The 27,763-nt window shown below is 38.4% G+C and overlaps 1 long non-coding RNA gene across 1 annotated transcript; it reads left to right on the top strand.

Moving 5' to 3' along the window:
• The first annotated feature begins 837 nt into the window (after window positions 1-837).
• LOC145984354 (uncharacterized) lies at window positions 838-27,763 on the top strand. The gene is made up of 5 exons (XR_014441299.1): window positions 838-947; window positions 8,592-8,652; window positions 20,222-20,552; window positions 23,723-23,884; window positions 26,982-27,763. It is a non-coding gene; the product is annotated as an uncharacterized LOC145984354 (long non-coding RNA).

Here is a 27,763-nt window from a genome sequence, read left to right as displayed (position 1 = left end):
GAGGCATTTAGCCCAAAAATGCCCGTTCCGAAAGTCGCACGAGTTTAAACTGGCTGTTCCATAAGTGCTTCCGTGCGTTTCATGAGTTTCATTATGCTGTCCCAAAAGTCGCATTCCGTGTGTTTCGTGCAAGAACGAGATTCACCAAACGCACGAGCCAGGAGGCTGGTTTGTTTCGTGAGAATCGTCTGCTCCTTGCTGATAAAGAGCGTGCTGATGGATTCAAACTGCACTAGTTCGGGAAATGTATTATAATTTTAAGAGACCGATATGAAGCAACATGCACAAGATGAGTATGCCTTGACCGTTCTTAGAATGTGATTAAAATGAGTAACAGCGTCCACAGTAGAGTTTATTTTTGCCATAAGAACATTCCTTCCGCTGACGCCATGCGGAAACTTTCTCTAAACAAAACGCTGCGCCTGCGCATTCGCTTAGAGTGTCCCATAAGTCTGTGAAATAACTGGTTTCACCAGATTCACGAGCCCAGTTATTTTCGTTGAATGCGTTCCTTTAGTTAAGACTTTCGGAACGCACCAGAAACTTTGCCGTGTGACGTCAGAACACAAGGTTGCTCAAGTGTTGTATTCAATTGCAAAGATAATGGTAGGCAAATTGTCCACCGCTATTCTCATTACTTTTTTGTTCTTCATCCTGTGTTGTTCTAAGGAAATAAACTATGTTGGTTCGAAGCAGGCATTATCCTTTGCTTATTGAAGTCATAATTTCAATTCGTTGTTATCATATCGTGTAACTCAGACCGAATGAAAATGGTGGTGGACAATTCGCCTGCTGTTTCTCTCACCGTTGGGGTACGATAAGGGAGGGAGACGCCGAGTGTCCATGCATGGCGTCCTGCTGGACACTTATTTTTGGTTCCACTTGTGGTGGTTTCTCTAAGCCACGTTGGAGCAGGTGTTATATTCGGAAATTCAAGTTGTGTTAAGGTAAGAGAAATGCATATAATGAAGGCATAAATATAATTTTGGGAAGTCTTCCTTTGTACAGAAACCCGGCTACAATTTCGATCGTAAGCTGTTTTTGAAGGTACCAAACCACGTGTTACAAATGCATTGATTTATATATTGTGGGTTTCGGCCATCGCATCGAATTGTATCAAATATCGTTAATTATGTATGTTGAACTGTTACCTTAGTTTGAAGTAATGATATTACAAGTTTTGTTTTTCAAAGTTCAAGAACTGACTGATGTCATGTGTGCATGAAGTATCACTATCATTGCAAAGAATTAACATTACGCTATGAATGCTTTCTAACATATTTGTTCAGTTCTTAACTAAGTCTCGCGTCAGGTTAAGTTTGCAGCAGATTTTATGTATAAATCCGCGAGAGAATGGAGTTCAGAATCATCCGTGCCAGTCTTGCCTGAACCGCCGAGCTCTTCATATCGCAGACGAGAGAATCGGCAGTATTGCCAACCCCTTAACACATCAAAATCCGTACATGCATGTCAAGCGGAATGCATTTATGCTTTTTGTCTCCTGAACCATACATTTGGTAACAGTTCAGTATATCTGAAACACATTTCTTCATTTTTACGAAAGAAACTACTTACGGAAACTAGTTTCTGCAAGGTAAAAATTTATTATCCTTCGGACATCTATAATTTTTTGGTTTCCTCAATTTTTGCCCTCTCGTACTTACGTATCTGCTTCGCCGAACATTCCTGAAGGTGTATTAACATTGTTTTTATGAAATTAATTGCAATTTTTCACATTACCAGTATTTGTTTCTCGTAGTCTTTTCGCTTGCCTGAGAGACAATATGGCGCGTACACCTTCCTATATATTCGCACGTCGTGCTTGTCTTTTGTTGATTTTCAATCGGTATGTAGTTTTTCAACCTTTGGAACCCAAGAATTGCCCGTGAACAAAGCGCATCCGATCTAATTTTTTAAAAACTTTTCGCATTGTTTTACGAAGAAAATTGTAATATTTCGTGACACTATCCGTGAATGGTTTTTGGGGCTATCTGTCCCAGAATAAATGGGAAATTTAAACTAAAGAAAAAAAATTAGTTTGAGTTACCCCTGGGTAATTGACCTACTGCCCCCAACCACTACCGTGGCCCAGCCTCCACTGCAGCTGTTCAAGGCATGTTAGAAATTGGCCGGAGTTACCTGCCCCCAACTTTTAAATTTGAAGAAATCCGGGTACTAGTTTACTATTGTTCTGACAGATTTCTTCATTTCTACAGAAGAAACTACGGTACTAATTTACTATCCTTCGGACACATTTATTTATTTGTAGAGAAGAAACTACTTACCGTAATAAGTTCCTGTAGCATTGTCGAACATCGGGAAGGTGTTTTGTGTGATTTGGGAATGTTTCAGAGCTGAAATTCATGTTCTTCGTTGAAAATTAATTCTCCGACGGAGATAGCGTTTGGCGCGTACATCTTCTGACACCATCACGTTCGTACACCTTCGTACACCGTCGTGACTATCATGACGTGTCGTGATTGTGTTTTGTTGGTATCCAGTGTTTCGAACTCCCTGCGTTTGCGACGAGAGTTAGAACTGTGGATCGAGGGTTTGGAGAATGACGTGTGGTGGGTGTGTTGTAAAGTTTGTGCCGGGTGTGGACAAACCATTGGCGCGTGGATAGGTTAGTAGGGCCACGCAAAGGTTTCAATAGTTAAAAAGATAGCCCCACGAACCATTGGCGCTAGCCCCACAAACGATTGGCGCGTGGATAGGTTAGTAGGCCATGCAAAGGTTTCAATAGTGAAAAAGATAGCCCCACGAACCATTGGCGCTAGCCCCACGAACCATTGGCGCGTGGATAGGTTAGTAGGCCACGCAAAGGTTTCAATAGTGAAAAAGAGAGCCCCACGAACCATTGGCACGTGGATAGGTTAGTAGGCCACGCAAAGGTTTCAATAGTGAAAAAGAAAGCCCCACGAACCATTGGCGCGTGGATAGGTTAGTAGGCCACGCAAAGGTTTCAATAGTGAAAAAGAAAGCCCCACGAACCATTGGCGCTAGCCCCACGAACCATTGGCGCTAGCCCCACGAACCATTGGCGCTAGCCCCACGAACCATTGGCGCGTGGATAGGTTAGTAGGCAACGCAAAGGTTTCAATAGTGAAAAAGAAAGCCCCACGAACCATTGGCGCGTGGATAGGTTAGTAGGCCACGCAAAGGTTTCAATAGTGAAAAAGAAAGCCCCACGAACCATTGGCGCTAGCCCCACGAACCATTGGCGCTAGCTCCACAAACCATTGGCGCTAGCCCCACGAACCATTGGTGCGTGGATAGGTTAGTTGAGTTAGGTTGGGATACATAGTTAAAATTTGGTGTCAGAACGCGAAAAATAAAGTTGAAAAGAAATAGATCTGAGTTTGTTGATGGGCATTTCTTGGGTTCCGAAGGTTGAAACACTGCATAACAATTGAAAATCGAGAAAAAACAAGGCCGATGCGTCATTCCTACGCGTTATTATTTACGAAGGTGTGCGCGCCATGTTGTGTGTGAGGCAAACGGAAAGGTAGGAGGAAGAAGTAGTCGTAAGGTGAAAAATTGCTCTTAGTTTCATCAAACCAACGTCAATACAAGTTCAGGAATGTTCCGCGAAGCAGATACGTAAGTTTGAATGTCAAAAATTTGGCAAAAGAGAAGCCGGACGCGCAATTATGTAGGAAGGTGTACTCGCGATATTGTGTCTCAGGCAAGGGAAAACACCTACCAGAAAGACGTTCTGGTAATGTGAAAAATTGCAATTAATTTCATCAAAACAACGTTAATACACCTTCAGGAATGTTCCGCGAAGCAGATACGTAAGTATCAATGTCAAAAATTGACGAAACCAAAAAAATAGAGGTGTCCAAAGGATAGTAAATTTTTACCGAAACTACTTAACCGTAATAAGTTCCTGTAGTGTTGTCTAACATCTGGAAGGTGTTTTGTGTGATGGGGGAAATTCAGGTTCATTGTTGAAAATTAATTCTCCGACGGACAATAGCCTTTGGCGTGTACACCTTCGAACATCACGCGTCGTGATTGTGTTTTGTTCATGTTCATTGGGTATCCAGTGTTTCGAACTGTCTGAGTCGTGGATGCATGGTGAAATTCATACCGCGTGTGGAAGATCCAGTGGACTTTTTTAATTTAATTGAACACGGGATCGTGAAGAAAGGAAAGTAATATCGAAAGTGTGGCAGTAAATATGAGCTACTAGTTAGAAGGAATGGGCTGTGGGTGTGTGCCTAATATGACGTGTCGTGGATGCATGGTGTAATTCAGGTAAGTTTTCAGTATCCTGGAAACTGATTTCGGTACTAGTTTACTATCCTTCGGACACATTTATTTATTTTTACAGAAGAAACTACTTACCGTAATAAGTTCCTGTAGCATTGTCGAACATCGGGAAGGTGTTTTGTGTGATTTGGGAATGTTTCAGAGCTGAAATTCATGTTGCTCGTTGAAAATTAATTCTTCGACGGAGATAGCATTTGGCGCGTACATCTTCCGACACCATCACGTTCGTACACTGTCGTGACTATCATGACGGGTCGTGATTGTGTTTTGTTGGTATGCAGTGTTTCGAACTGTCTGCGTTTGCTACGAGCGTTAGAACGGTGAAACGGGAGGTAGAATGACGTGTGCTGGATGTGTGATTAAGTTTGTACCGGGTGTACCAATTTGGGATACTTATTAATTTGGGCCTCGTAATCACGAATCTGCACTTAAAATTTGGTGCTCACGTATAAATTTGGCGCTTATTTGGGGGCAGGTGAATCCAGCCAATTTCTAACGCCTTTAACAGGGAGTCTATAGATATAGGCGGGGAGCTGGAGCGGAGGTGGGGCCACGATAGTGGTTGGGGGCGGTAGGTCAATTACCCCAGGGGCGGAGCCCGGAAACGGCGGGAAATTCGGAAATCGAGGGTGTGGAAATAAGAACTTAATTGAGATTATTTTGCTAGTTCCACGTGTGAGCGCCAAATTTTAACTGTAGATACGTGATTATGGGGCCAAAATTGGTGAGTATACCGAATTTCAAACAAAATGAAGAAATTCCCGGTATTGTAAAATCGCTCCTTAAAATTTGTTGTTGGGCATTTCTTGGGTTCCGAAGGTTGAAACACTGCATAACAATTGAAAATCGAGAAAAGAGAAGGCCGATGCGTCATCCCGACGCATCATTATTTACGACTGTATCCGCTCCATATTGAGTGTGAGGCAAGCGGAAAGGTAGGAGAAAGAAGTACTCGTAATGTGAAAAATTGCTATTAGTTTGATCAAAGCAACATCAATAAACCTTCAGGAATGTTCCGCGAGGCAGATACGTAAGTACGAATGTCAAAAATTTGAAGACAAGCACGACGCGTGATTATGTAGGAAGGTGTCCCATTCTCTAGTTTCCGTCAATATAGCATATTTTGCTATGAGACAACGAATCTCATTAACCAATGGCACATAATTTTCTTTATTTTAAACTATTTATTTCAAAATGAAAAGTCATTATTCTGGAATCTACGGAGACATTCATTCATTCAGTAAGAATTTTAAAAGAATCTCAATTCTATTTTTGTGCTCCATTACGAAACCAATGTACACGTGTAAAACAAGTAAAGCCCGACAATTTTTATTTTACAAAAATTCCAATTATTGTTAAAGTTAAATGAGAGGACAACCATTGACTTATTTTTAATAGCCTGGATGACTGATGTGGGGGGGGGGTGTACCTCCTCTCATGTGCCCCCCTGGCTGTGACATAAACTCTTCTTCCTTTAGGATTTCTATTATTTTTCGCATCGCATATTCAGTGCCAACTTTGCGATTCTGTTTGCCAAAGTGTATGGGGAAGGGTTTCTTTTATGACTTGAGATGACTGGACCCCTCTCTGATTTTCTTCATATTTGACATACTCACTAATTCAGGCCTCCTTATCACGAATCTGAAGTTGAAATTTGTCGGAAACTTCTAGAAATTGCAAAATAAGCGAATCAATTTTCGCGACCGGACCGCTCTCCGATTTTTATAGTACTGCTCATACTTGCTGAACCATTGGCGCATGGTTAGGTTAGGCAAACAGTTAAAATTTCATGTTGTGGTAGTATCAGGATCTAGAAATTGCAAATAATTGCGAACCATTGGCACGTGGTTAGGTTAGGCAAACATAGTTAAAATTTGGTGTATATATTCAGGTATATATATTTGGTTGTGAAACAAAAAATTTCACAAATAGACAGTTTCAATTCTGAAAACAAATGACTTATTTTCGCTAATTTTGCAATTTCTAGACGTTTCTGACATATTTTAACTTCAGATTCGTGATTAGGAAGCCTCAATTAGTGAGTATTGCCAAATATGAAGAAAATCTGAGAGGGGTCCAGTCATCTGAAGTCGTTCCGGGTTTATTTATTCTGCTGGCCTTCTCCTGAACTAGGATAACACTATTTCGGAAATATTTTTTTTGTATTCATTTTCAGGAATTGCAACAGCACTATTTCTGTCTCACTTATTCTTATTGCATTTTTCCTTTTTGTTACTTATTGTTGCTTTTCTTCCATTTTCGGCTACTCGCGATGATGGACACCCAAGCTCGGGTCAAATTTGAACCGGGGAGCCCTTGCATTATAACGAATTGTGATGACTACTTTGTCATGCACATTGAAGACACGTTTCTTTTTTTAACATAAATTTCAGGAATATTTCACATTTGCATTACTTTGATTGTAAATGTGGAAAATCCAGTCAAATAATATTTACACTGCAATCTTGCCGTTAGCCCTTTTCTTTGAGACTGAGACAAAATTTCCTGCATATGGTTAAATTGATTGATAGTAAGCAACACTGCTTCTTTCCGAACACTTACTTCGGCTGTACTTCTGGCCATGAAGCTGGACTTCAACTCAAATGAGTGTTCCACTTTTTGTGAACAGAAGTGTACAATTTCAACCAGTGACGAACATGATAGTAAGTATTTTTCAATGAAGAGGGTTGGAAAAACTGCATAACCACAATGTGAGTCAAGATGTGGCCGCCGTATTGTCTGTTAAGGAAGCAAAGAAAGGAATCAAAAAATTAGTCTGTATGCGAGAAATTGTGTGTTTTTGTGTAAAGAGCATACTGGCACCTTGAACTAGGTTCCGCAATGCACAATTGGTAAGTACGAACCATGCGAAACACAAAATATCTGATATTAATGTGTGTCCGATATACGGAACTGTTACCATACATTTTTTTAAGTACTTCCTGTGCATAGATTATGTAATAATTGTAGTTACTTAATATAAATCGTGAACTATCTTTGAAACATAGGGTATGTGTGTATATGTCGATCACGCACAAAAAAAACCAAAACAAAGGTAAAATTAAACAACATGCCCCTCTTGGATTTAAAGACTACTTACTGTTTCTCATTTAGAAATAATAAATTTATGAAAATCTTGGTTGCTTCATTCGCAGTACATACATTACTAGAGTATACACGCCCTTCAAGTCTATACTAACAAAACCTGATTTATTATTGGTGGTATGTACAATATAGTGAATTGTCTGCTAATATTACTCTGTTTGCTTTCAACTTATGAACCACTTCGCTAAACCAGGAGCAAAATGTTGGTCTGTCCATTTCTTCCCTTCCTTTGCATGGAACAGTAAGCATGCATCTTCAACAAAGCCTTCATTGCCGCCAGTGGGTGAAACAATAAGCCTCCCCCGTTGATTGCTTCAGCCCTGGTGGTGGTTTTGCACTCTCCCATGCTCAAATCAATGCGTTGACGCATGCCTTCTCCAAATAATTAACATGTTTTTTTTTTTTTCAGGGCGATATCTTTTGATACCGCCGGGATTCTTTTGTAGTCAAACAACAAACAATAGTTTCCTACTCCTAAACTGAACAGTAAATCATTCAACATCCAAGACACAGTTTGTGCGCACATTGATGGCAAATCATGTCATGCCCTGTTTTATTTTGGTCTTGTTGCCTTGAGGAGGAAGATGGATTTAAAACATCTTGTTTGATTTTGAATAACTTTTTCCTTCGGATGATTCTCAAAATAACACTGGCACTGCAGGAGACCTCGATTCAGCCATTTTCGCTGCTGTATAGCACGATTATGAATCACAATAAACATAGGGTTAAAAAGGTGGGATGTGCAACACTGGTATCACGGATTCCACGTGCTCTCAACATATTCAGTCTCGCTCGACTCTCTCTTGATCTTCTGCGATCCTTCAGCACTATACAAACTCAAAACTCCAGTTGGCGAAAGTGCAGATCCAAGTTCGTCTGCACAGTGATTGCAACCGATCAAGTTCATACCTGCTAATGGATGTATCATTTTGTCTATATATTACACATTAAATAACTGTTTTCTTGCAAGTGTGCAATTGTGTCGGAATGGAACCCATCTCAGCGGAACTATATTCTGCGTGCACGTTTGGATCTACATATGCGAAATCCTGCTGCAAATTTGACCTGACGCGAGGCTTAGTTAAAACTTATGTTCTGAGAAATAAAAAGAAATAGAATAACTTAGAATGTTTGATCAACTTGTTACATTTTCTTTAGTGTATTGATATATTCGATTGAAAAGTAAACAATTTTTAATTATTTTGCAGGTGAAATTAATCTAGAGTTAAAATTATTCAACTTTGGAATCCTTCAAAACATTGGAAGGATGTAAGTATTATACTGTACATTTTGTAGATTTTTTATTTAAGATGCATTCATTAGAATTGTGGGTAAGAATTAAGAATACAGAGAATGTCGTTAATTTTTGGTATACTAACTGAATTTGGCATTCTAGTCACGAATCTGTTGTCATGTGAAAAAATTGTACACTTATGTATATATATGTTGCCATGAACCATGCACTGGTAGCCGCACTAACCATTCATGTCACCGAGTGAAGTTAATGTACAATGTTATGAAATAAAATAAGAATGACAGGGTTGCTACATGTCAGGGAAATATCATGGAATTTTGCAGATCGTCTGGAATTTATACTAGATATTAGATAGAATATCAAAGTAAAATTGCTGTCCAGATATCTGATTGATAACTAAAGTATATTGACAATATCATCATAATCATCAAAGGTTTTCAAGATCTTAGTCTTGTTGCAGAGGCAAGGCGTTAGGTGATCGAGAGATGCGGCAATGACAAAGCAAAATAATAAAAATATTGTCTTTTTAAATATTTTAGAGAAGAAGAAAAAATAAATCAGAATTTTCACATATTTGAGAGAAATTAGTCAAGTAACACCATTAAACAGCTAGAAATACGAAAGAGAGGAGAGCCCAGTTCTACACCCCCTCCCCCCCATGCCCAACCGTCCCGCTGCATTTCTGTTGAGTGCAATGGTGTCAGGCGGGCAAACTCATCGCAGCAGGTCTGCGAATCCAAGGTCCTTACTTTTCCCCCGCTTTTGAAGGTCTGGTCATAAGATACCTTTTTCTTTCCAGCCTCCTTGTTTACAAGAACAGCAGGGTTTCTGTGGCAACTTACACAGAATACATGAAAGTAATGGTGCATAGAAAAAATATAAGTAAAGAAAAGCATAAATTTCCCCACGGTTACTGCTAGAAAGAACTGAAAAAAAAAGCAGTTCTGGATCAATTCTATTTTCTTCATAATATTTCTTCTTTTAATTTTTTTAAATCCTGCGGTTGAAATATAGATTTCTGGAAAGAAAAAAAATGTTCTTCGTTTACAAAGCAGGAAGTACTTCCTGCTGTTTTGTGTTCACTATGCTTACAAATTACAAGATTGATCAAGATTTTTGTTCTCGAGGTGATAGACATACTTAGTCAAACAGAACCTTTTCCCTAACATATCTTACTTTCACACCAGGGATGGCCTAAAATATCAGGATTCCTGAAAATCTAAAAATCTCTGTTCCAAAGTTCTACTACCCAGATTTTGGAAACAATCCGTATTTCGGAGAGAGAAGTTTAAATTTTTTTCCTTTTTTTTTCCATTTTTTTTAAGAATAGATTTAGCCATCTCTACTTCATACGTCACATCATTATCAATGTAGGAATGCCCCTTCCTGGGTTGAAAGATTGACCCTGACATTTGGCAAGTCTTGCGATGATTACATAAAAATGTAACGCTTCACCACTGCCTTGTCATTTCCTATAGAATTCTTATATGCAACACAAATTTCTCCAGATGCTGTGTACTTATAAATGTATGCAAGAAAGCAGCATTTTCTGCGACACTGTGAATCTGCCAGAAAATGAAAAATTTGGGTTATGAATTTGTTCTGTTTTTATATTGTTGAGATCTGTTATGGTGAAAACTGTACCTCTGTTACCTTAGCCTGAAACTAGATGCACGTGATTATAGCACCCAATTCATTTGATGTCGATTTCTGGTGTGTGTAGAATGAAATTTGCTAAAAAAAAGTTTGTGAAACTGAATATTAATAATAATTACCGGATTTTTTATTTAATTGAAAAACACAAGGTTCAAAAGCAAAAAGCCGGACCCTGTGGCTGAGTGGTTAGCACATTACACTGTGATGCCAAGGGTCCCGGGTTCGAATCTCACTCGGGCTTTGTTGTTTGTGAATGTCCATTCATCACTCATCCCCATCCTCGCAAATTAGCCAAGAGGCACAAAATGTGAAGTAAAATAAAGTAAATCAATGAATCAATCGAAAGCAAAAATCATGATGATGAACATGTCTGGAAAAATTTCATTTTTGGACTGGAAAACATGTAAAGGTCAGGGAATTTCACAATCAAAAAATCGTAGCAACCCTGAATAAATATGTAATGCAATAACTACTTGAATGATTTAATCCTAATAGCATATCACTCTCTTCAGTAATTGGCATTTCTCATGCCAGCCATGCTAAATTTTCACTTTTCATCTATGGACATACACAAAGGGCATCCAGAAAGTAAGTTCCAATTAGTAGGGAAATAAGTAACTGAAGTAACACTGCTATCAAAATTCTCGAATTACAGGATTCATGAAAATAAATGCCAGAATCTATTTTCCAGTAAGTACAACTTTCATTCTAGTAGTGGCTTCTTTTGAATATCTACGAGACGTATCCAGAAAGAAAGGTTACAGCCCATATAGGCCGAAAGGTGATGTTTTGGTGCGAGTAACGCATACTGACAATAGCTGCACTGGTTCAGAATGCCGCCAAATGTGAAGTGCACTCAGTCATACGTTTTCTCCATCCAAAAGGCAAGTGCTTTATTTAGTAGATTTGGAAACTTCATAATGGCACCACAATTAATGCTGCTGCATATTGCAATGCCTTTAACGGGTCATTCAGAACAAACTCAGGGGAATGTTGATGAGGTGCCCACTTGCTTCATGACAACGCTCGGGCTCACACAGCAAATGTTACCAACGTGCTTCTAAAAGGATTGAAGTGGGAAGTTTTGGACCATCCGCCATACATCCCGGACCTTGTGCCCAGCGACTTCCACTTGTTTCTTCACTTTAAACATTTTGCAGGTCAACACTTTCAGGACGATAAAGAAATCAAGAACAAAGTTTTTAAAGTGGTTCCAGCAGCCAGTGTCAGAATTCTATGACTGTGGGATACAAAGCCTAGTACCTAGACTTAACAAGTGTTTGGACAATGCTGGAAATTATGTGGAGATATAACTCGTGTAACTGTAAATAATCTGTAGTGGATGTGTTGTCAAATAATTTTTTTTAATGAATACTAGCTGTTGTAACATTTCATTCCGGACACATCTCTTATACGGTTGTTTCATTCAGAAGTAGTGAACAAGAGTAGCATGGTGAGCTACTTTTTGGTAAATGTAGCTGTAGCAAAGCTACATTTTGGAAGAGTAGCTGTAGCAAAGCTAGTTTTAAAATGTAGCGTTCTGATCACTGGTTTTATGTAATCCTCATTCTTTCTTATCACTGCAGTTAACCAAACAAGGTTAAAAAAGCAACATTAAATAATTACAAATTTGGGCCCAAGTTATTTCTTTTATTGTGATTTCATCATTTTATGAATGCAATTTTTACTTGTCCGATTTCGATTTATGTCTATTAACACACACTGCGGAGTTTTAACAATTACTTTACATGTTTCTTGATGCTGGTTTTTCACTTCCATATAATTCTATACTTGCCAACAACCATTCATTTACTATCGTCTTGCTTATGATCTGCCCCTCCTTCCGAGGTCACATGTATGTGTATGAGGTACGATGGGGTTTCCGGAATCTGTTCATTTACAGTGTTGTGTTCAGATGTGTACTTTGTTCTTGCTGCAAAATGTTTGAAGATTTTTTCCAATACATGCTTACATGGTTAACTTAGGTGGGTCAAGCATTTTAATAAGAACCCTAAATGCTTTTGTGGTTAGGTTTAGTTCTCTTAGCATTGAAATAAGATCCCTAAATGCTTTATATTACTGATCGCACCACTGCTGTTCTCAAACACGAAACCCCTTTGAACCTCTTGGTAAATTTTCAGGAAGAGAGGAATAACTGTCGGAGTGTGTAATGTGTTAAACGGAAGTTCTGTACCTCGAACATCTTATTTAGCCATAAATTGGACTTTTTCAAAATGAAAACTGTACTGATTAGTTTCAGGTTCCACATTACTTCTACATTCATTCCCACTAGTTTATAATATTTACTGTTGCTTCTAATAACAAAGAAAGCCCTGTCCATGGGGAGGAAGCATGCCTGCATAAGGTTATTTTAAACATTTTTTCGTCATAATTAGTTTTCGTAATTTAAACAGTGCTCATTACTTTAAGGAAAGTTCAAATTCGTGTGACAATAATTTGCCAAAATTCTACGATAATTAATCTTTGCTAGGAGAATTTGAAAAAATCATAAACAATTTGAACCATTACCATGTATGGCTTCAAAAATTATTTATTTTGTCCAATAGCAGTATTCTAAAACGTCGTAATTTTTATTGAAAAGCATGTAAAAAGGGCTGTCTTGCTGTGGGTAGTGTGGTTACTTTTTCTTTTACTCGCATTTGTGGTGGTACTAGTTCATGTGGGCCTTTTTCTTTCTGCTCTTGCTACTTCCACACTAGGGCATGGTACTTCCTTCGAGCATGCATCGCAATTTTGTCACGGCAGGTTCTCTGTCTCCTCATCTGCATCTGTGGGAAGGCATTTGCTTTCACCGGTGGGCTTATGATTTGCGCTTGTTTTTTTTTATTTTTCTTAGGTTGGCATGCTGGGAGAATGGATTGGGCAGTCGCGTATATTTCTGATGGCAGGAAGCCAGGTTTTATTGAGAGCCATGGGATTTGATGTTGTCTGCGGTGGTGGTTGCTGTTTTGTGTGTTTCTGTTGAGTTTCTTTCTAATATGGATCTCACCTGCATAATTACTTTAGCACAGTTTATATTGTGGTTCTCATCGATGAGGTGTCAGGCAAACTCCCATTCTTCCGAGCTGGTGGTCTGCATCTTGTTCCTTGAGCCTATCCTCCAGTCAGAATTTCCTCATACTTGCATACTTGATTCCACACGTGCAGGTGATAATGTAGATTCCACTCCTTTCTTTGGGGTTTGTTTAGTATCACTTAAAATGTGTTAGGTGGGAGTCTATGGAAAGTGGGGGGGGGGGGGGTGCTGATCTTGTATCGCAACATTGTGCCTAGCCAGAATGTTTTTTTGAAGATACTGGAGGAGGTTGATCAGTTTTTTCTTTTCAATCCGGTTGTGTGGCTGGTTAATTTTCCTTGTGTTTGCATCCATGAGCTAGTGGAATTCCTGTGTTTTATTCTTGAATTAGTTTTGTTGTTGGCTAATAATGATAAACTAGTATACAAAATGTACTAATAATTCTTCTACTGATCCAATATAAAGTTGCAAGTGTTCTTCAGTTGACAGACACAATAAATGCTTGGTATTTACGATGCTGTTTTCCTCCAAGCTTCCAACGCTGTGATTTAGTACTGATAAGGCACACATTCTTCTTTCTGGTGATCCAGCTGAAGTAGTGGCGGGGGGGGGGGGGGGCAAGGAGAGAGGGGATTGGATGAGGTTTGGCAGGTGTCAGCTTTCTGTCGCCTCTCTGTTAGAAATGCAATGAAGCTTGACGATAGCCAGAGGCCAGAAGCATGAGTCTAAAGCGTGCGTCTATCCAGAAGTATAGACAAAACAAATGATTGCAAAGGCTCCCTTCCCTCCTCTGTTAGGAAAGGCCTCACCATAAAACAGTTCGTATCATATAACAGCTCATCGATTTCCCTAATGCACAATCCTTTCCTTCCTAACATATTTCCACAAAGAGCCGAGTCAACAGGGAAGAAAGATTCACAGTAGCTACACAAGATGCAAGTACGAACGAAAAAAAGCAAAAGTTCGGGTTTTCTCCCCAAAGTAGCTGGAGAAGAGGGGGCAAAGTCCACATTTTTATGATTTTTCCATTGAAATTCGGGGGATGCAGCCCCTGCCCGTAACCCCCCCCCCCCCTTCCATGGTTGGGGCATCCAAATTTTACATGGTTGCATGCACTGATCTTCTGCCTGCAAAACAAAAGTTATCCGAAGTAGATTGGTCCCATGGTGTCAGTTATAACAATTTTATGAATAATATGCAAATTGGCTAAAATTCGATCGAGTTTTAAGTTTTGCCTTTATTATTCAAATTGTATTGCACCCACGAACATGAATCAAGTTTCATTCTGTTGCGGAAGGTCTATTCTTTGGAAAAAAAAAAAAAAAAGCAAAAGTTCCGGTTTTCTCCCCAAAGTAGCTGGAGAAGAGGGGGCAAACTCCACATTTTTATGTTTTTTCATTGAAATTCGGGGGATGCAGCCCCCGCCCGTAACCCCCCTACGGTTGGGGCATCCAAATTTTACATGGTTGCATGCACCGATGTATTGCCTGCAAAACAAAAGTTATTCGAAGTAGGTTAGTTCCATAGTGCCAGAGTTATTACGATTTTTCTCCATTATGTATACGAATTCAAATTTCCCGCTCAAAGCCTCGGCGACACTGGGCTTACTTTCGTCAGACCGCGCGGCGTACTAAGGGTTAAAGGCAATTTCCCAAGATTTTTCAATTTGTAATGTTCTATGATATGAAGAAAACCAGTGCCGTACTTGTGAAATACAAGCATGGACCTCCCATTACATGGGATGCATATCAGCGTTATTTAATTGTTGGTTGAGAAATAAATCATAACTTAATTTTGGTGTGTCTTTCTACTATTACAGAATAATGAAAAGTGGAGGGAGAGGGGGGGATGTGGCATGGGTTGGTTCCTTACTCTTGGTCCACATAGCAACAGGTGACTCATTGAGTATGTAGGATATCATTCACTTCTGATTGGTATAGCAACAGCTTTACGACCTACAACTAAGGTAGCCATATTTTGAACATGGATTATACCGTACATTATATACGAGATATATTTTTTCTCTTTTCCCCATCAAAAACCAGGGTGAACATTATCCATGCGTAAATACGGTAATAACAAAATGATGGATTATTACACTAAAGTACAGACTATTTATAAATATATCAGATTGATGGTATTGCTGATACAAGGTCATTCAAATATGACCGGGACTGATATATATATATATTTTTTTTACCAAATCCTTTATTGTCAAGTACTTATTTGCACATGTCACCCTTCCAAGTACTCCCCTCCAGAGTCCTTAGATTTTTTCCAACGTTCTGGAAGCATCTTAATTCCCTTTTCATCAAAGTTTTTCTGTTGGCTGTGTATCCACTCCCGAACACTATCGATGACTGCATAGTTATCTGCAAACCGCGTGCTTTCCAAGTCTGATGTAAGCCTTCCAAACAGGTAGAAATCACTTGGGACCAAATCAGGACTGTTTGGTGGGTGTGGCAGAAGGTCCCATTTCAATTTGCTGTGAGTTGCCATACTTTTTTTAGCTTTATGAGGCCGTGCATTGTCTTGAAGGAAGGATACCAGTTTTCCACCTCTCTTCACTTGGATCGGATATTTTCCTTCACTTCTGTTGTCAGGAGTTCTGATTAATAGGCTGCAGTGACTGTTCTGACATTAATAAGAAAGTCTACATGGATAACTTCTGCCAGTCCCAAAAAAAAACAAAAAAGAAAAACGTTGCCATCACTTTTCCTACCGAATGGGTCCTTTGTGCTTTCTTGGGTCTGGGAGTACTGGTATGCTGCCACTCACGTGATGACTGCTCGGACTCATTCTCCATGCGCTCTTCCCCCTCTGAAGTATTTACACCACTTGAGCACACTGGTTTGTGAGAGACACTGTTGTTTGAGTCTGCAAAATTTCAGATTAGCTTGACATTTTCTCGGAGAAATTTGATCACAATGCATTGTTCCATGCTCAGCGGCACCTTCTGTTTGCTCATCACTGTAGCAACACTTAGACTGAGCAGGTTCTAACCTGCATGGGAGGGAGGATGGGTGTTGTGGCTTTATTCTCCCAAGGATGCACAACTGCAGTGCATGGCAGGTTGTTTGGAAAAAAAAAATCAGTCCCGATCATATTTGATTGACCTAGTAAAACAGATACACCATAGGCCTAAGTCTGTGTTGGCCAGTACCAAATGCTATATTAATTTGTCCCATCACTAATACAGTAGAGTCTCGCTTATCTGACATAAATGGGCCAGCAGAAAATCGGATAAGCGAAAATGTCTGATAATAGCGAGGTGTTAAGAAAAGCCTATTAAACGTCAAACTAATGTTATAATTTTACACATTACGAACCTAATACAGTAATCATGTTTTACAACAATACTGAAAAAGTTAACTGGAAAAATGAACTTACAGTTACAGAATTGTCTGAAGTTAAACACAGTACGTAAACTAAAAATAGACCACTCTCACAACTTGCAGTTCTTGTTGCCAGTTGATTTTTTTTTTCCAAAGTGCTATGTCAGATATGCGAAGGCGGGATAAACTAGACTACTGTAATAGTAAAAAATAGATTGGTATGGCTATTATGGGAAAGGGGGAGGTCACTGTAAAATATGTGTAAAATAGCAATGCACTGTGTAGCGAGTTCTCTTGAAAAAATATGATTCTTAAAAACTCATGGAAAATGCATTTGAAGTTCATGTGGAGGCCCTAAACTAAAAGTAGGTTGCCTAAAACCCGATATTGTGGTTTTACTGTTAGAGAGAAATAAAGATACATCTGAAAGTTACAGAACATGTTACATTTTTCAATGATATGTGTTTTTCATCATGTGATGCATGTCTGTTAGATTAACCTTCATGCGGGCGCGCCTTTTTTTAAACACTAGTGGGCGCGGGGCGGTAATCTACCGCCACCTCGTTTTCACGTATTTTACCGGTTATATCTCACCATAAACCTTTGTAATCGGGGATATTTTTAATAGAATCGTGAACACACATATTTAACCATGAAAACATTTATTAAAACTTGATCAATATATAAAATAAAGTGCAATATTCATTGAGGTTTTTAAACTCTCTCACAGCACACAATTTATTTTATCTTACAGCAGGAACTAAAAATATCACTCAGTCTTTTAAGTATTTAGGTAACAAAAGTATTCAACATTGAAAGAAAGTAGTTATTCGTCTCACTAATTTAATCAAGTAACATAATGTTGTACTAGGTATATCAAAATAGGAAGGCATTCATTACACAATCAATAATAGATGCATATCTCCATGAATTATAAAAAAGGAACAAAAAACAGTCACATGAAAGTAGCGTTATTATAATTTTGTACTAAGTACATCAAAATAAGTAAAATATTGCACTATTCATCATCTGATTTGGATGAATCATTACTGAGGCAATTAACACATGTTGGTACTGAATGTGATTTACATACACTTTTGTTACAATTACTACAACGTAATTTAGTTATGTTGTTCTTTTTTGAACCGCAAATGTAACAGAAACTTCGTCTGTTTGGATTCACAACCTCATTGCTGGTAGTTACTTATTCTCGATACTGGGTTAGAAAAATTTCCAGATCTTTGGGAAGTGTATTCACATTTGCTTGTTGCCTCAGGTTTTCTTCCATCAGTTCCAGTGCCAACTCAAAAATATACTGCCGCCGTCTAAAGGATTTCAATGGATTATTCATTTCATATATCCTCATGGAACTTATCCCAGCAATATCGAGGTCTCGGAAGAAAATTACCATTGGCCACCTTTGTGTTCTTTTGGATGTCGTAATCCGCGAACACATCAGATCAACGGTGTCGACCCCTCCTTTTGTGGCGTTATAATCCATTATCTGCACTGGCTTGCCTGTTTCCTCATCTATTTCGTGTCCATCGTGCAATATTGACAAAACCAAAAATTACTTCTGTTTGGTAGCATACGAGATCAAAGTTGCGACGTCGTTACACCCAAATAAATGATGGCCATGGATGAGGTTGGGATTTTTGTTTCACAAATTCGGGCGGAAGTTCAGCTTTTTTGCTTCTCAAAGTCCCAAGGAAAGTCAAGCCAACCGATAACAGATGTTCAGCCAAGGAGTAACTACTAAACCAGTTATGTTATAACGTTAGGACTACTTTTTTTCAATGGATCACACAAATTGGTCACTATATCAAATGGCTTGTTGGAGGTTGAGCTGTAGGGGCCAGGTCTGTGGGTTCCACAATAAATCATCATATTATAAGTATAATATGTCTGAGAATCACATACACAATATATTTTCAGTCCATACTTTGAGGGCTTATTCGGCATGTACTGTATAAAACTACATCGACCACGAAAAGCCACCAGCATTTCGTCGATGGTTACACTTTCACCAACATTGTAGGCTCTTTGACAAATTGCTACAAAGGCTGTCTGAAAGTCACGTATAGGAGCTAATTTATCGGTAGCAGATCGCACTTGATGAGAATGTATGTCGTCAAAACGAAGAGATCTTAGCAACATTCGAAACCTGCGTTCACTAAAATTAGCCCGCAAAATAATCAAACCAGTCCCATTTTTTGTGAAAAACTCGGAAATATCTGCGCGGTTTCCACGTTTGACTGCCATCATGAACAGAGCTCCAAAAACTGATTTTATTTCTGCTCTTGAGGTGGGCCTGTAATCCCTGTCCCGAAAGCTGGTGCTAGACAGATTTTGCCTTTCAGTCTTTCGTTGAGCAATATGTATATTAGTGTATTTGACAATGTCATCGATCATTTGTGGAGAAATTAGTGTCAGAAAACATTCGAGCCTTGTTTGACATTTTCTAGCTTCCCCTTTGGGACCCGAAAGAGTTTTTATAATGTTTGCAGACTTAGTTTTAGTGGTTTGTGTGAGAGGTTTGTTTGCCCAAATCGTATCACCATTCTTTCCGATGTAAAATCTCAAACCTGGACTTTCGTCGTCTTCTTCTCCCTCCTCAAGACTCTGGTTGTCGTCTTCCATTGCCTCTTCTAACTCTTCCTCGGTGTCACTGTTGTGGGTACCATATTCAACAAATTGGGGTTCGTAATCAACATCATCAGGGAAGTCCACTTCATCCTCCTGAACTCCATTAGCTTGATCTTCCTCGTCCAGTTCGAGGAGGATTCTTCGAACATCTTCAGGGTTTGTGAAGCGTGCCCTGAAAAAGTGGAAAAAATAAACCCACTTTTTCTAATATGGGAAAAAACATAATTTTACCTACTGTAAGTATATTTGGTATGAAAGGTACTACCTACAATAATTATTGGGTAGGTAGGTCCTAACTATTATACTGTCATTATTTTGTTATAATGAATAATTGGTAATGCTTGGGAGAGAATCATATAATAAATGAATAATAAAGAAGATGAAAATTATGAGAGAAAAACATGAAATTGACGATAGAAAGAATGTAATTTTGGTAAAAAAAACTCTTGGTGATAGCACATAATAATTGTGATCCTGTTGGGCCCTAGTATGGTGCAAAGCACTGTAAAACTATAGTTTATTATTGCTTATACTCGTACATGCAATAAAACAAGAAAAAAAGCGAAATTGAATACTCACATTTTTTTCGAAAGGTCTGAGAAATTGTCCCAGTACCGGGCGCACGGCGGCAGATTACCAACTACCTCACCCTTCCACCTTTTGATGATGACTGGCACGCGCGATATGCCGATCTGACAAGTGACTTCAGTGCCATATTGCGTAATATAGAGTAAATAGAGAATACAAATACCTCCCGCGCTTCGGGACACTCGTAGGCTGTTGATATTATTGTTTTTGTGCCGTGGGCGGTAAACTACCGCCTACGCGCCCGCATGAAGGTTAATTAAGTTCCTTGTTTCTTGATGGGTGATGTTTCATATTTAATATTTATTCTTCATTTCTCCATAGTTAAAAAATTTGAAGAAATGGTATACGAAAAGCCAGTCGTAATAGTAGGAAGTGAAGCTGTTCTTCCATCTACACCAGTAGAATCTCTTCAGAGAGCCATGTCATCACTGAGATCCCATGGTTTTGTAATGGTATGGCTAGAGGTTTGCTGCGAAGAAAATCTCCAATTTTTTTTTGTTTGCCAACAGAGGGCTAAAGCTTTGATAGAAGCAGATGATGCGATTCTGGCTGGAGCAGATTGTGGCTTCAGGTTGCAGTATGGTAGAATCATGTCAAAAAAGAAAAGTCCAAGATGATTGCTGTGATTAGAGATAAATGACAGTTTTATAAGGTAAGAAGAAATATTTTATGTTTGACTAAACTACTAATAGTTTCAGGGCACAGCTGCGCAAAATGTCAGTAGGTCAATGGCTTCTCAAACACAGGTTGTGTAGCATCATTGTTCAATATTTAATTGGTTGTGTTTGTTTTTTTTTGTCACTTGGCAACATTGGTAGATGCAAAGTGCTGGTTGGTTAGCTGAAGGGCATTGGGTTGCTTGTTGTTATTATTCAGGGTAGCTACTCACCGGGAATTCCAGGAATTAAGTTTGAATTATTTGCTCCGGGAATTACGCGTGAATATTTCTTCATAGACATGAAAAACTAACTTTTACTAATCCAAATCTCATTCAATTTATACATATTTATAAATGCACTGATACAAGATTTTCACCGTTTAGCTATTATTTATATAGAGGAAGGAGAAGAAAGCGACATGAAAAATAAACATAATGCAATCCATTTACTTTGTTAGTATCCTTTGCAGAACAATCTATTAGGCAGATGAGAGATCATTGTAAGATATCTTGAAGTTGATGAGATAAATTTGAGTTTGAAATTCGTATACAATTAATAATTTTTCGTAGATTAGTATATCCCATAACATTTGAGAGGCAGTAATACGTGAGGTTGAAACAGAAAGAGCATCTGCAATTTCCCAAGGAAATTTTGGAAAGTTTTCCTTGAAAACCGGGAATTGTACTTGAATTTTATCATGGTCCTACAGTGGCCACCCTGTTGTTGTCAGGAATCTGCACTACCGGGTGCTGTTTGTAAATTGCACAATGATAATACGTGTCTTTGAGAAACCATCAACCTGTGGAAAATGAGATGCACAAGTCTCTAAAATTAATTAGTGCTTAATGAAATATGCAACATAGGGGAAGGGGACAGAAACCACCTCTCCAGCTAAGAAGAGAAAAGTTATTTTTCTTATTCAAGTACATATTCTAACATATAAATACTCTAGAAATTGTAGGAAAAAATATTAAAAAATATGCATTTCAACCCTAGTCTTTTAACCGTTCATTGTTATACGTGTTCCAGAGTAACACTGTTGGTATACAGTGAGTGTGGCGCTCGCACATGAATTTTATTGTTTTTTTTTTTGTAATTTTGTCAAATATTTTTGTATGTTAATCATATTGGATATAGTTTATAAATATGTATTGCCTAATATACAGGGTGAGGCAGTCAAACGGGAAGATTTAAAAAATTCACAAAAAATAGAGAGCAAATATTATTTATTTTTTGAACATGAATGTACTGTACATGAGTGGAAATTACTAGTGTACCTGAAAAATGTTCATTTTTTGAATATGGTGCCACATTCATTGGTTTTGCACAAATTGTCAGAGTCCGAGTAAATCCGCCCATGACGTTGCATAGCATCTCCAACAGAATGTTGTGGATCTCTTGCTGAATTCGCTCCTTCATATCATCCTTGGTTCTTGGAGGGTTGTCCTTGAATACTTTGGATTTGAGGTAACCCCAAAGGAGCCGGCAAGTCTGGTGAATGGGCAGGCCATGGAATATCGCCGAATCTGCTAATGAGATGACCAGGAAATGCGAGTCTAAGCTGGAAGAGTGTTTCTTCATGTGGGTCATAATCATCAAGGGCAGGCAGGAAAAAGGTTACCACCATTTCAGCATAACATCCAGCATTTACCAGCACCGTGTTACAGTGTTCATTTTCGAAAAAGTAGGGGCCGATTATTCCATGAGATGATAATGCACACCACACTGTTACTTTTTCTGAATGGAGAGTGTGTGGATTATTTTTGGACTGCCTATCGCAAAGTCATGGGCAGATTTAGTCTTAGACTCCGACAAAATGTGCAAGACCAAGGATGCCATGTTACTGACACCATATTCAAAAAATGAACATTTTTCAGCTACACTAGTAATTTCCACTCATGTACAGTACATTCCTGTTCAAAAATATAAATAAATATTTGCCCTCTATGTTTTGTGATTATTTTAAATCTTCCAGTTTGACTGCCTCACCCTGTTTATCACTTATAAGTTAATTTTTTCTTATCGTATAATAAATTTATATATTTGTGTATTGCAATGTTACTGATTACCTATTATGATACCTTGCACGGAACTGCTGTTCTTCATTCATGATGAATATTATATTCTAAAGTTCATTTAACAAGAAATAGTAGCTGTAATAAGTGATTGGTATATGTGTGAGCTTGTCGCTCACAAAACACGGACTCTTCATCAAAGTGATGTGTGTGTGCAGACTGAGAGTAATGCCACAACATATAACTGATATCATCTGGCCACAGATATTCCAAATTACATCTACACAAGAACAGAAAGTGATATCACTGGTTGGTCCTGAGAACCTTATAATTATTTCCCAAAATGAGCACCGCTTTCGCACATTTACTAATGGAGGGTTAATGCTAATTTTTTCACAATTATCTTTAATTCAACCCTCTCATTATTTGAAGTGTGTTTCCCAACCAGGCCTGGGCATACTATCTACTGAGAGCGTAATTAATTTTTAGTGATGTAACATTCCATGCTGCTAGAATAAGGAAAATTTTAGGTCTGAGTCGATGCCTATGTATTTGTGTCCGAAAGTATTGGTTGTAATTTATTTACTGGCACTTTGGTCTTTTACGGAATCTGCGAAAATGCCGCACGACAATTTTTGCAGTCTTATTTATCCTAAATTCGAAGTTTCATGTTATTTTGCACCAGTTTTGTATACATTTTGTGATCATGTAACATCTAGTTTAATATTCTGATTTTAAATTTTTAAATCAAATATTGTGGTAAATTGATGGATATGATTCAAGTTTTTAAGTTCACTTGATGCGTAGAAAGGCTAGTCTGAACTGGACCTACGGTTTAAAGTGGAATCAAACCATGTAATTACAGTGGAATACTTTTAGACACTAGCATTAATCTAAATCTTAAACTACATTATTACAATTTTTTTCAAGCATTCGTATGAATAGCTGCGAGTATTGGTGCAAATTTATATTGGCTCAACCCTAAAAATTTTGGAAATAAAACAAATGCACACATACACACAGAGAGAATTGGTTGATCGTATCAATAAATATGACTTGTACTTACGCCAAGTAGTATTTTCATATATCATTTGTTCTCTGCAAAATGAAGTGAATTTGAAACTATTAAAACTATTTTGACATTTCAGAATGTAGGGAACTTTTGGAAGCTTGCTGTGGTAGCGAGATATGTTGGAACCTTCGTACCTATTGCACTGGCTGATTTAAGTGCAATCCTAGCTGGCTTTTGTTAATAAAAGGGCAGGACAGTGAGAAGGAGAAAGCCCTAGAGGAGGTACTGTATTAAGGAGGTAAGTAGCAATAAAGTATAGTATATGCTGGGAAACAGTTGAGTGCATGTCTGATGGGACAATAATAATGGCTAATATACAAAACTCCTCATATGTCCTGACATTAGAACCAGCATTCTTGCATGTCACTAGACCAACAACATGTTTCATAACCATGCACATAGGGGGTGTGGGTGTAGGGTCCCACATATTCTTGATATCCGCTATGGTGGTGATGCGATCAGCCTCATATCTCTGGGTTGTCCCCAGGTATCATTCAACTTATGCATGGATGTTTTCAAAAACATTTCCACCTTACATCACCCACCCTTGGAAATAAACTCTGGGTCTCCTGTGTGGCATTTAGATGGCCTATCGACTGACCTACCATTGCTCATTCACCACCATACAATATACTAATATCCAGTGGTCAGAAGTAGCGAGCTACTTGTAGCGTCGCTACTGTAGCTAGCTACAAAATTTGTAGCTGTACCTGTAACGATGCTACATTTTCAAAATTGTAGTTGTAGCGGTAGCAAAGCTACAAAATTCCTGTAGTTGTAGCGAAAATTTCGGTACAGCTACATTTTTTCTCAGCATTTTGAATTTTGAATGTGGCAACAGCATCAGAAAAAATCGACAATAACCTTTAATTTTGCAGGAGCTTCGTAAAGACAGTCTATTACATGGAGATACAGATTATCTAGACTGTAGATTATAGATATCTGCGTAATTTATTTAATTAATATCTGAATAATTCAGATATCCAGATAACTAACTGACATATATAAATATATTCCTGCTAACAGCTACGTTTTTTTAGATGCATCGCTATTTTGGGGAGAAATATGCCTCATTTGCTGCACCACTGGAAAAAAGTGCCTCGTTTGCGTCACCCCCGGAACAAATCCTCTGGATATCCATGGTATAAGAGACACCAAAATGTCATTAATTGCTGTGTAAGACACAACTTGCAGTGCAAAAACGAGCGATGGATTTTCCACTGCACTGACAAGGGAATAGTGCCAGCAATAAATGGCTCAGTACGTTAACAGCATTGATCATCGTCAGTATATAGGATCTCGCCAGCAAGAAATTATTCTTACAAGAATTATAGTTTCTGGAATTACAGTTATTTTCACGATAGTATTTGTTCACAAATTTTAAAATTACAATACGTTTAGAACACTCGGGTTTACATGACAGTTTCCTCAATAATTTTATCATATTGCAAAAAGTATGTACGAGTTATTGACTTTCCTGCAGAAATGACAACTTTCTGTAGTTAATATACATAGTTTTCAATTTTATATATTTCTCCTACTTTTGTGTCACTTTTGCTAATCATGACATCATCCATCGCTGTTTCCTGCCTCTGGCTGGGTCTGCATAGAAGTCAAGCCTCTCTATTCTTATTTGTGGTCTTCTACCAGTCCTCTTTCCATGTTGTTCCAAACTTGTCCTCTTCTAACATTCTCCACTAACATTCTTCCACCGACATCTTGGTCTCCCCCTTGGCCTTATTTCCACTCCTTGTGCATTGTAACCTCTTACTGGTAGTCTTTCTGCATCCATCCTCTTCATGTGTCTGAACCATCTCATCTGTGCCTGATCTATTCTGTCCTGAAGCTTCACCACACCCACTGTCTGTTGGATCTCCTCATTTCTTATTCTATCCCTTCTAGTCTTCCTGAAAAGACTCCTTAAAAATTTAATCTCCACTGCCTGCATCTTTTCTTTGTCTCTCTATGTCATTGTCCAAGTCTTTGCTCCATACGTAATTATTGGCACATAGTATGTGTTATATATTAACTTCTTGCATTTCATAGGTACGTATATCCCTGTTCCATATTAATCTTCGAACGCTTTGATATAGTCCACCACCAATTTGTCCTCTTCTGTTTACCTCCTCATCTATTCTTCCACTTCTCTCAATCATGACAATGAAGATGAATGGTTTATTTAATTATTCTCTTATCTATAATCACTTTTTGCTAATTGTGAGAACGAGGAAGAATGATGAATGATTAGCAGTGTGGGGAATGGAGGAGCAGGAAGATCTCATCCTCCCAACTTGACATCTTTCCTAGTTTTCGTTTTGAGTCCATTTTATGCATAGATAAGCTGATCGAGACTGGATCCTAACCACTATGTGCCTCCACTGGGTATCAAACCTGGGGCCCTTTTGTAGTGAAAGAGCTCCAGGTACTTTTCATTCAAAATGCTGACTTCATATCAGTCTATAAAAAATGAAATATTTATTCTCAAGAAAAATATGTTGATGTGAACATAAATACGTAATCCTACCAAATTTTATTTGTGTTTAGTTGTAATAATTAATTTGGGCAACACCCTAATTTCAATGTTCATATATCAAATTTGAATTGATATGCCACTTGTATAGGTATGGTATTCTCAAAAACTATAGTAAAAATAAGTAACTGAAGTAACACTGCTATCAGAATTATCAATGACTGGAATCATGATAATAAATAAGAGAATCTATTTACCAGGAGTAGGGGATTTTTTAATACCCATATGGTTTGTATGTGTAGTGTAAAGTAGTGAAGTATGAATGAAATTATGGATAGAACTTGAAACTTGCCCGATTTCTTGTCTATTGTGCCAATTTTTGACATAAATGCCTGCACTTTCAGGCTCTAAATATCACATTCTTCTGAGGAGGGAGGCACAGAGAAAGCATGGTGTATCAAGTGAAATTAAATCCCATGCTCCTTTTTAACATTGATATTATTTTCACTATTTTAATGAGAATTTTGCTTTGTTTTTATATTTTTAAGGACACATTAGGGCACCCCTTGTGCCATTTGTTACTGACACAAAGCTTGATTTATCTTATTGCATCACAAAACTGTTGCCTTAATGTTACTTGTCTGTAAGCAAGAACAAAAATCAAACACTCCATATGACACAGCTTCCTCATCAGCATTGTCAAGGTTAAAATGGAGTTGAAAAAACAGGAGAGAAGTAGGGGGAGTAGGAGCGAGCCAGTATTCTTCTACTCCTACTCACTGGCCAGCATTAAGTGTTATGGTATAATCGTATGTTTTTTTAAATCTTAATTTTCAGTCAAGTATAGTAAAATTGTACTTTTCAGGCCTTGTGGACCAATAAAATGGCTTGTCCCTAGGATGTGCTTTGCGTGCAGAATTTTGCCGACCAGACTCAGAAGTGGAGATGCTTCCTGTGGATGCATTATTGCAGAATTTGATACTCTCCATGCTTCAAATTACCTGTAATGGCAGTTGTTGTAAATGAAGCTGGATGGCCTTGGATAGCTCGAGAGACCTATGTTTGGTGCCCAGCGTCGCCTATGATCTCTTGCATCAAGAACCACTTGAGGAAAGAATCAGGCACATAACCAGTGCTAAGCAACTTTGTAACCTAACTATAACTAAATCCTTACTTGTAAACTATGGTTGCTAGATATAGTTAGTGTGATGAGTGTTTATGATACTGGCAGTTCCCAGCATAAATGTTATCATATTATATTTTGTAGTTGTTTGAAAAATAATCAGCTAGAACTAATAGGAAGTAAAACAAAGGTAATTTAGGTTGAGGTCCATTGCAAATGATTTCTGCACTTTAAAGATGTTACAATATCTGTGGTGGGTAAAATTCTTGAAGTAAAAGGGGGGGATTCTTGGATGTCGACAATGAGGTCTGAGTTTTGGGTTGAAAGGTGATGATTCATTCTTGGGGAAGAGGTTTTGCCAATGTGAAAGTTACCACAGATTTGGCAGATAAGGGTGTTGGAGGAGTGGCAGGTGCCCTTTGGTTGAAGGTCTTGCATCTGGGTTTATTGCACCTGTGGGTTTGGATGTGCAGGATGAGGGGAGGATGGTATTGGTTGATGGGGTTGGTTCTGGATTGTTTGGT

Source organism: Lepisma saccharinum, chromosome 2 (genome assembly GCF_977018435.1).
Source record: "Lepisma saccharinum chromosome 2, izLepSacc3.1, whole genome shotgun sequence".
In the NCBI taxonomy this organism is placed as follows: Eukaryota; Metazoa; Arthropoda; class Insecta; order Zygentoma; family Lepismatidae; genus Lepisma; species Lepisma saccharinum.
Note: the sequence above shows the minus strand (reverse complement) of the source record. Positions and strands in the feature narration are given on the sequence as shown.